Here is a 10,083-nt window from a genome sequence, read left to right on the forward strand (position 1 = left end):
TCACCGTTTCAGAGAGAAGAGCCGAAAATATGATGATCTGGCAAATGTCGATTCGATAGCAAATCACGAAAACGGGTGTATTTCCCAGGTTTTCACTACATATGAACACTTTTCACATTCCCCAGTGCATTACGGCTGCTAGACCTCCCTTCATGCAAAATCTTAAGGTCCTAGCTCATGTCCAAGGCACCAAAGCCGTCTAAGAAGTCAATATCGATAACTAAAACTTGATTTGTACTGCTTCTTACTGGCTATCACTTCAACTTAGAAGCTTCTTCTGTGATCCATTATGGTGCTTTTAGTGTCTCCGCATAACGCAGCACGCGACATGGCTTTGCACACGAATAATGTAACCGTTTCAGAGAGAGGAGCGCGAAATATGACGATCTGGCATTAGGTCGATTCGATGGCAAATGACGAAAACGGGCGGATTCCTCAGGTTTTCACTACATATGAACACTTTTCACATTCCCCAGTGCATGACGGCTACTAGACCTCCCTTCATGCAAAATCTTATGGTCCTACCTCGCGTCAGAGGCAACAAAGCCGTCTAAAAAGTCAATACTCAAAAATTAAAACTTGAATTGTACTGCGTCGTAGTGGCTATCACATCAACTTAGAAGCTTCTTCTTTGATCTATTATGGTGCTTTTAGTGACTCCGCATACCGCACCACGTGACATAGCTTCGCACACTATAAATGTAACCGTTTTAGAGAGAAGTACGTCCAATATGACGATCTGGCATTAAGTCGATTCGATAGCAAATGAAGAAAACGGGCGGGTTTATCAGGTTTTCACTACATATGAACACTTTTCACATTACCCCGTGCAACGCGGCTGCTAGACCTCCCTAATGCAAAATCTTAAGGACCTACCTCATGTCCAAGCCACGAAAGCCGTCTAAAAAGTCAATAATCGATAGTTAAAACTTGAATTGGACTGCTTCGAACTGGATATCACATCAACTTAGAAGCTTCTTCTTTGATCTATTATGGTGCTTTTAGTGACTCCGCATACCGCAGCACGTGACATAGCTTTCCTAACGATAAATGTAACCTTCTCAGGGTGAAAACCGGCCAATATGACGATCTGGCAAAACTCGAATCGACAGCAAATGACAAAGACGGGCGGATTTCTCAGGTTTTCGCTACATAAGAAAACTTTTCACATTCCCCCGTGCAACGCGGCTGCTAGATCTCCATTCATGCAAAATTTTAAGATCCTAGCTCATGTCGAAGGCACCAACGCCGTCTAAAAAGTCAATAATCGATAGGTAAAACTTGAATTGTACTGCTTCGTTTTGGCTATCACATCAACTTAGAAGCTTAATCTGTGTTCTTTTATGGTGCTTTTAGTGTCTCCACATACCGCAGCACGCGATATAGCTTTGCACACGATATATGTAACGGTTTCAGAGAGAATAGCGGGCAATATGACGATCTGGCATTAAGTCGATTCGATTACAAATGACGAAAACGGGCGGATTTCTCAGGTTTTCACTACATATGAACACTTTTCACATTCCCCCGTGCAACGTGGTCGCTATACCTCCCTTAATGCAAAATGGTAATGTCCTAGCTCATGTCCAAGGCACCGAAGCCGTCTAAAAATTCAATAATCGATAACTAAGAGTTAAATTGTACTGTTTCGTACTAGCTATCACATCAACTTAGAAGCTTCTTCTGTGTTCTACTATGGTGCTTTTCGTGTCTCTCCATACCGCAGCACGCGACATAGCTTTGTACACGATAAATGTGACGGTTTCAGAGAGAATAGCGGGCAATATGACGATCTGAAATTAAGTGGATTCGATAGCAAATTACGAAAACGCTCGGATATCTCAGGTTTTCTCTACATATGAACAATTTTCACATTCACCCGTGCATCGCTTCTCTTAGTCATCCCTTTGTGCAATATCGTAAGGTCCTAGCTCATCTCAAAGGAACCAAAGCCGTCTAAAAAGTCAATAATCGATAACTAAAACTTGAATTGTACTGCTTCGTACTGGCTGTTACATCAACTTAGAAACTTCTTCTGTGTTCTATTATGTTGCTTTTAATGTCTACGCATACCGCAGCACGCGACATAGCTTTGAACACGATAAATGTAACCGTTTCAGAGAGAAGAGCGGCCAATAAGACGATTTGGCGTTAAGTCGATTCGATAGCAAATGACGATATCGGCTATTTTCTCAGGTTTTCACTACATATGAACACTTTTCACATTCCCCCGTGCAACGTGGCTGCTAGAACTCCCTCATGCAAAATCTTAAGGTCCTAGCTCATGTCCAAGTCACCAAAGCCGTCTAAGAAGTCAATAATCGATAACTAAAACCTGAATTGTACCGCTTCGTACTGGCTATCACATCAACATAGAAGCTTCCTCTGTGTTCTATTATGGTGCTTTTAGTATCTACGCATACCGCAGCACGCAACATAGCTTTGCACACCATAAATGTAACGGATTCAGAGATAATTGCGGGTAATATATCGATCTGGCACTAAGTCGATTCGATAGCAAACGACGAAAACGGGCGGATTTGTCAGGTTTTCACTACATATGAACACTTTTCACATTACCCCGTGCAACGTGGTCCCTACACCTCCCTTCATGCAAAATCGTAATGTTCTAGCTCATGTCCAAGACACCAAAGCAGTCTAAAAAATCAATAATCGATAACTAAAAGTTGAATTGCTGTTTCGTACTAGCTATCACATCAAGTTAGAAGCTTCTTCTGTGTTCTATAATGGTGCTTTTAAGGTCCAGGCATTCCGCAGCAGGCGACAGAGCTTTGCACACGATAAATGTAACCGTTTCAGAGAGAAGAGCGGCCAATATGACGATCTCACAAAAGTCGATTCGATAGCAAATGACGTAATCGGCGGATTTCTCGGGTTTTACTACATATGAACACTTTGCACATTCCCCCGTGCAACGCGGCTGCTAGAACTCCCTCATGCAAAATCTTAATATCCTAGCTCATGTCCAGTGCACCAAAGCCGACTAAAATGTCAATAATCGATAGCTAAAAGAATTATTTTACGGCTTCTTACTGGCTATTACGTCAACTTAGAAGCTTCTTCTGTGTTCTACTATGGTGCTTGTAGTGTCTCCGCATTCCGCAGCACGCGACATAGCTTTGCACACGATAATTGTAACCGTTTCATAGAGAAGAGCGGCAAATATGACGATCTGGCAAAAGTCGATTCGATAGCAAATGACGAAAACGGGCGGATTTCTCATGTTTCCACTACATATGAACACTTTTCACATTCCCCCGTGCAACGCGGTTGCTAGAACTCGCTTCATGCAAAATCTTAAGGTCCTGGATCATGTCCAAGGCACCGAAGCCGTCTAAAAAGGTAATAAACGATACCTAAAACTTGAATTGTACTACTGCGTACTTTCTATCACTTCAACTTAGAAGCTTATTCTGTGTTCTATTATGGAGCGTTTAGTGTCTCCGCATACCGCAGCACGCGACATAGCTTTGCACACGACAAATGTAACCGTTTCAGAGAGAATTCCGGCCAATATGACGATCTGGCATTAAGTCGATTCGATAGCAAATGACGAAAACGGGCGGATTTCTCAGAATTTCACTACATATGAACACATTTCACATTCACCCGTGGAACGCGGATGCTAGACCTCCATTCATGCAAAATCGTAATGTCCTAGCTCATGTCCAAGGCACCAAAACCGTCTAAAAATTCAATAATCGATATCTAAAACTTAATTTGTACTGCTCTATACTAGCTATCACATCAACTTAGATGCTTCTTCTGTGTTCTATTATGGTGCTTTTAGTGTCTCCGCATACCGCAGCACGCGACATTGCTTTGCAGACGACAAATGTAACCGTTTCAAAGCGAAGAGCGTGCAATATGACGATCTGGCATTAAGTCGATTCGATTGCAAATGAGGAAAACGGGCGGATTTCTCAGGTATTCACTACATATGAACACATTTCACATTCCCCGTGCAACGCGGCTGCTATAACTCCTTCATCCAAAATCTTATGGTCCCAGCTCATGTCCAAGGCACCAAAGCCATCTAAAAAGTCAATAATCGATAACTAAAACTTGAATTGTACTGCTTCTTACTGGCTATCACGTCAACTTAGAAGCTTCCTCTGTGTTCTATTATGGTGCTCTTAGTGTCTCCGCATACCGCAGCATGCGACATAGCTTTGCACACGATAAATGTAACCGTTTCAGAGAGAAGAGCGGCCAATATGACGATCTGGCATTAAGTCGATTCGATAGCAAATGACGAAAACGAGCCGATTTCTCAGGATTTCACTACATGTGAACACTTTTCACATTCCCCCGTGCAACGCGGCTGCTAGACTCCTTTCATGCAAGGTCGTAAGGTCCTAGCGCATGTACATGGCACCAAAATCGTCTAATAAGTCAATAATCTGTAACTAAATCTTGAATTTTACTGCTTCGTACTGGCGATCACATCAACCTAGAAGCTTTTTCTGTGTTCTATTATGGTGCTTCTAGTGTCTCCGCATACCACATCACGCGACATAGCTTTTCACACGATAAATGTAACCGTTTCAGAGTGAAGAGCTGCCAATATGACGATCTGGCATTAAGTCGATTCGATAGCAAATGACGAAAAAGGGCGGATTTCTCACGTTTACACTACATATGAACACTTTTCACATTCCCCCGTCCAACGCGGTTGCTAAACCTACCGTCATGCAAGGTCATAAGGTCCTAGCTCATGACCAAGTCACCAAAATCGTCTGAAAAGTCAATAATCGATAACTAAAACTTCAATTGTACTGCTTAGGACTGACTATCTCATCAACTTAGAAGCTTCTTCTGTGTTCTATTATGTTGCTTTTAGTGTCTCCGCATACCACAGCAGCGACATTGCTTTGCATACGATAAATGTAACCGTTTCAGAGAGAATACCGTCCAATATGACGAGCTGTCATTAATTTGATTCGATAGCAAATGACGAAAACGGGCGGATTTCTCAGGTTTTCACAACGTATGAACACTTTTCACATTCCCCAGTGCAACGCGTCTACTAGACCTACCTTTATGCAAAATCTTAAGGTCCTAGCTCATGTCCAAGGCACCAAAGCCGTTTAAAAAGTCAATAATCGATAACTGAAACTTGAAATGTACTGCTTCGGACTGGCTATAACACCAATTTAGAAGCTTCTTTTGAGTTCTGTTATGGTGCTTTTAGTGTCTCCGCATACCGCAGCACGCGACATTGCGTTGCACACGATAAATGTAACCGTTTCAGAGAGAAGAGCGGGCAATATGACGATCTGGCATTTAGTCGATTCGATAGCAAATGACGAAAACGGGGGGATTTCTCAGGTTTTCACTACATATGAACACTTTTCACATCCCCCGTGCAACGCGGATGCTAGACCTCCCTTCATGCAAGGTCACAAGGTCCTAGCCCATGTCCAAGGCACAAAATCGTCTAAAAATTCAATAATCGATAAATAAAACTTGAATTGTACTGCTTCGCACAGGCTATCACATCAATTTAGAAGCTTCATCTGTGTTCTATTATGTTGCTTTTAGTGTCTACGCATACCGCAGCACGCAACATAGCTTTGCACACGATAAATGTAACCGTTACAGAGAGAAGAGCGGCCAAATTGACGATCTGGCAAAAGTCGATTCGATAGCTAATGTCGAAAACGGGCAGATTTCTCACGTTTTCACTGCATATAACCACTTGTCACATTCCCCCGTGCAACGCGGCTGCTAGATCTCCCTTCATGCAGAATCTTAAGGTCCTAGCTCATGTCCAAAGCACCAAAGCCGTCTAAAAAGTCAATAATCGATAACTAAAACTTGAATTGTACTGCTTCGTACTGGCTATCACATCAACTTAGAAGCTTCTTCTGTGTTCTATTATGATGCCTTTAGTGTCTCCGCATACCGCAGCACGTGACATAGCTTTGCACACGATAAATGTAACCGTTTAAGAGAGAAGAGCGGCCAATATGACGATCTGGCATTAAGTCGATTCGATAGCAAATGACGAAAACGAATGGATTTCTCAGGATTTCACTACATTTGAACACTTTTCACATTCCCCCGTCCAACGCGGCAGCTAGACTGCTTTCATGCAAGGTCGTAAGGTCCCAGCGCATGTCCAAGGCACCAATATCGTCTAAAAAGTCAAAAATCGATAACTAAATCTTGAATTGTACTGCTTCGTACTGGCTATCACATCAACCTAGAAGCTTCTTCTGTGTTCTATTATGGTGCTTCTAGTGTCTCCACATACCACAGCACGCGACATAGCTTTGAACACGAAAAAAATAATAGTTTTCGAGAGAAGAGCGGCCAATATGACGATATGGCATGAAGTCGATTCGATAGCAAATGATGAAAACTTGCCGATTTCTCAGGTTTTCACTACATATGAACACCTTTCACATACCCCCATCCAACGCGGCTGCTAGAACTCCCTTCATGCAAAATCATAAGGTCCTAGCTCATGTCCAAGTCACCAAAGCCGTCTAAAAAGTAAATAATCGTTAACTAAAACTTGAATTGGACTGCTTCGTACTGGCTATCACTTCAACTTAGAAGCTTCTTCTGTGTTCTATTATGATGCCTTTAGTGTCTCCGCATACCGCAGCACGCGACATAGCTTTGCACAGGATAAATGTAACCGTTTAAGAGAGAAGAGAGGCCAATATGACGATCTGGCATTAAGTCGATTCGATAGCAAATGACGAAAACGAGTGGATTTCTCAGGATTTCACTACATTTGAACACTTTTCACATTCCCCCGTCCAACGTGGCAGCTAGACTGCTTTCATGCAAGGTCTTAAGGTCCCAGCGCATGTCCAAGGCACAAATATCGTCTAAAAAGTCTATAATCGATAACTAAATCTTGAATTGTACTGCTTCGTACTGGCTATCACATCAACCTAGAAGCTTCTTCTGTGTTCTATTATGGTGCTTCTAGTGCCTCCGCATACCGAAGCACGCGACATAGCTTTGCACACGAAAAAAATAATCGTTTCCGAGAGAAGAGCGTCCAATATGACGATATGGCATGAATTCGATTCGATAGCAAATGACCAAAACGGGGGGATTTCTCATGTTTTCACTACATATGAACACATTTCACATTCCCCCGTGAAAGACCGGTGCTAGAACTCCCTCATGCAAAATCTTAACGTCCAAGCTCATGTCCAAGGCACCAAAGCCGTCCAAAAAGTCAACAATCGATAGCTAAAAATTGAATTGTACTGCTTCGTTTTGGCTATCACACCATCTTAGAAGCTTCTTATGTTTTCTATTATCGTGCTTTTAGTGTCTCCACATACCGCAGCACGCGACAAAGCTTCGCACACGATAAATGTAACCGTTTCAGAGAAAAGAGCGCCCAATATGACGATCTGGCTAAAGTCTATTCCATAGCAAATAACGAAAACGGGCGAATTTCTCAGGTTTTTACAACATATGAACACTTTTCACATTCCCCCGTGCAACGCGGCTGCTAGACCTCCCTTCATGCAAAATCTTAAGGTCCTGGATCATGTCCAAGGCACCGAAGCCGTCTAAAAAGGTAATAATCGATACCTAAAACTTGAATTGTACTGCTGCGTACTTTCTATCACATCAACTTAGAAGCTTATTCTGTGTTCTATTATGGAGCTTTTAGTGTCTCCGCATACCGCAGCACGCGACATAGCTTTCATAGCTTTGCACACGAGAAATGTAAACATTTCAGAGAGAAGAGCGGACAATATGACGATCTGGCATTAAGTCGATTCGATAGCAAATGACGAAAACCACCGGATTTCTCAGGATTTCACTACATATGAACACTCTTCACATTCCCCCGTGCAACGCGGCTGCTAGACTCCTTCCATGCAAGGTCGTAAGGTCCTAGCGCATGTACATATCACCAAAATCGTCTAAAAAGTCAATAATCTGTAACTAAATCTTGAATTGTACTGCTTCGTACTGGCGATCACATCAACCTAGAAGCTTTTTCTGTGTTCTATTATAGTGCTTCTAGTGTCTCCGTATTCCACAGCACGCGACATAGCTTTGCACACGATAAATGTAACCGTTTCAGAGTGAAGAGCTGCCAATATGGCGATCTGGCATTAAGTCGATTCGATAGCAAATGACGAAAACAGGCGGATTTCTCACGTTTCCACTACATATGAACACTTTTCACATTCACCCGTCCAACGCGGTTGCTAAACTTCCCGTCATGCAAGGTCGTAAGGTCGTAGCTCATGCCCAAGTCACCAAAATCGTCTGAAAAGTCAATAATCGATAACTAAAACTTCAATATTACTGCTTAGTACTGACTATCTCATCAACTTAGAAGCTTGTTCTGTGTTCTATTATGGTGCTTTTAGTGTCTCCGCATACCACAGCAGCGGCATTGCTTTGCACACGATAAATGTAACCGTTTCAGAGAGAATACCGGCCAATATGACGATCTGGCATTAAGTCGATTCGATAGCAAATGACGAAAACGGGCGGATTTCTCAGGATTTCACAACGTATGAGCAGTTTTCACATTCCACAGTGCAACGCGGCTACTAGACCTACCTTTATGCAAAATCTTAAGGTCCTAGCTCATGTCCAAGGCACCAAGGCCGTTTAAAAAGTCAATAATCGATAACTGAAACTTGAAATGTACTGCTTCGGACTGGCTATCACACCAATTTAGAAGCTTCTTTTGTGTTCTGTTATGGTGCGTTTAGTGTCTCCGCATACCGCAGCACGCGACATAGCGTTGCACACGATAAATGTAACCGTTTCAGAGAGAAGAGCGGGCAATATGACGATCTGGCATTTAGTCGATTCGATAGCAAATGACGAAAACGGGGCGATTTCTCAGGTTTACACTACATATGAACACATTTTACATTCCCCCGTGAAAGACGGCTGCTAGAACTCCCTCATGCAAAATCTTAAGGTACTAGCTCATGTCCAAGGCACCAAAGCCGTCTAAAAAGTCAGTAATCTATAACTAAATCTTGAATTGTACTGCTTCTTACTGGCTATCACAACAACGTAGAAACTTCATCTGTGTTGTATTATGGTGCTTTTAGTGTCTCCGCATACCGAAGCACGCGACATAGCTTTGCACACGATAAATGTAACCGTTTTCCAGAGAAGAGCCGCCAATATGACGATCTGGCATTTAGTCGATTCGATAGCAAATGACGAAAACGGTCGGATTTCTCACGTTTTCACTACATATGAACTCTTTTTACATTCTCCCGTGCAACGCGGCTGCTAGTCCTCCATTCATGCAAGTTGGTAAGGTCCTAGCTCATGTCCAAGGCACGAAAATCGCCTAAAAAGTCAATAATCGATAACTAAAACTTGAATTGTACTGCTTCGTACTGGCTATCACATCAACTTAGAAGCTTCATCTGTGCTATTGTGGTGTTTTTAGTGTCTCCGCATACCGCAGCACGCGACATAGCTTTGCACACGATGAATGTAACCGTTTCATAGAGAAGAGCGGCCAATTGGACGATATGACAAAAGTCGATTCGATAGCAAATGACGAAAATTGGCGGATTTCACAGGTTTTCACTTTATATGAACACTTTTCACATTCCCCCGTGCAACGCGGCTCCTAGATCTCCCTTCAAGCAAAATCTTAAGGTCCTAGCTCATGTCCAAGGCACCGAAGCCGTCTAAAAAGTCAACAATCGATAGCTAAAAATTGAATTGTATTGCTACGTTTTGGCTATCACATCAACTTAGAAGCTTCTTCTGTGTTCTATTATGGTGCTTTTAGTGTCTCCGCATAGCGCAGCACGCGACATGGCTTTGCACACGATAAATGTAACCGTTTTAGTGAGAATACCAGCCAAAATGGCGATCTGGCATTTAGTCGATTCGATAGCAAATGACGAATACGGGCGGATTTCTCAGGTTTTTTTTGCATATGAAAACTTTTCACGGTCTCCAGTGCAACGCGGCTGTTAGACCTCCCTTCATTCAAAATCGTAAGGTCCTAGCTCATGTCCAAGGCACCAAAGCAGTCTAAAAAGTCAATAATCGATAACTAAAACTTGAACTGTACTGCTTCGT

This window comes from Schistocerca gregaria, unplaced genomic scaffold (genome assembly GCF_023897955.1).
Source record: "Schistocerca gregaria isolate iqSchGreg1 unplaced genomic scaffold, iqSchGreg1.2 ptg000526l, whole genome shotgun sequence".
Lineage (NCBI taxonomy): Eukaryota > Metazoa > Arthropoda > Insecta > Orthoptera > Acrididae > Schistocerca > Schistocerca gregaria.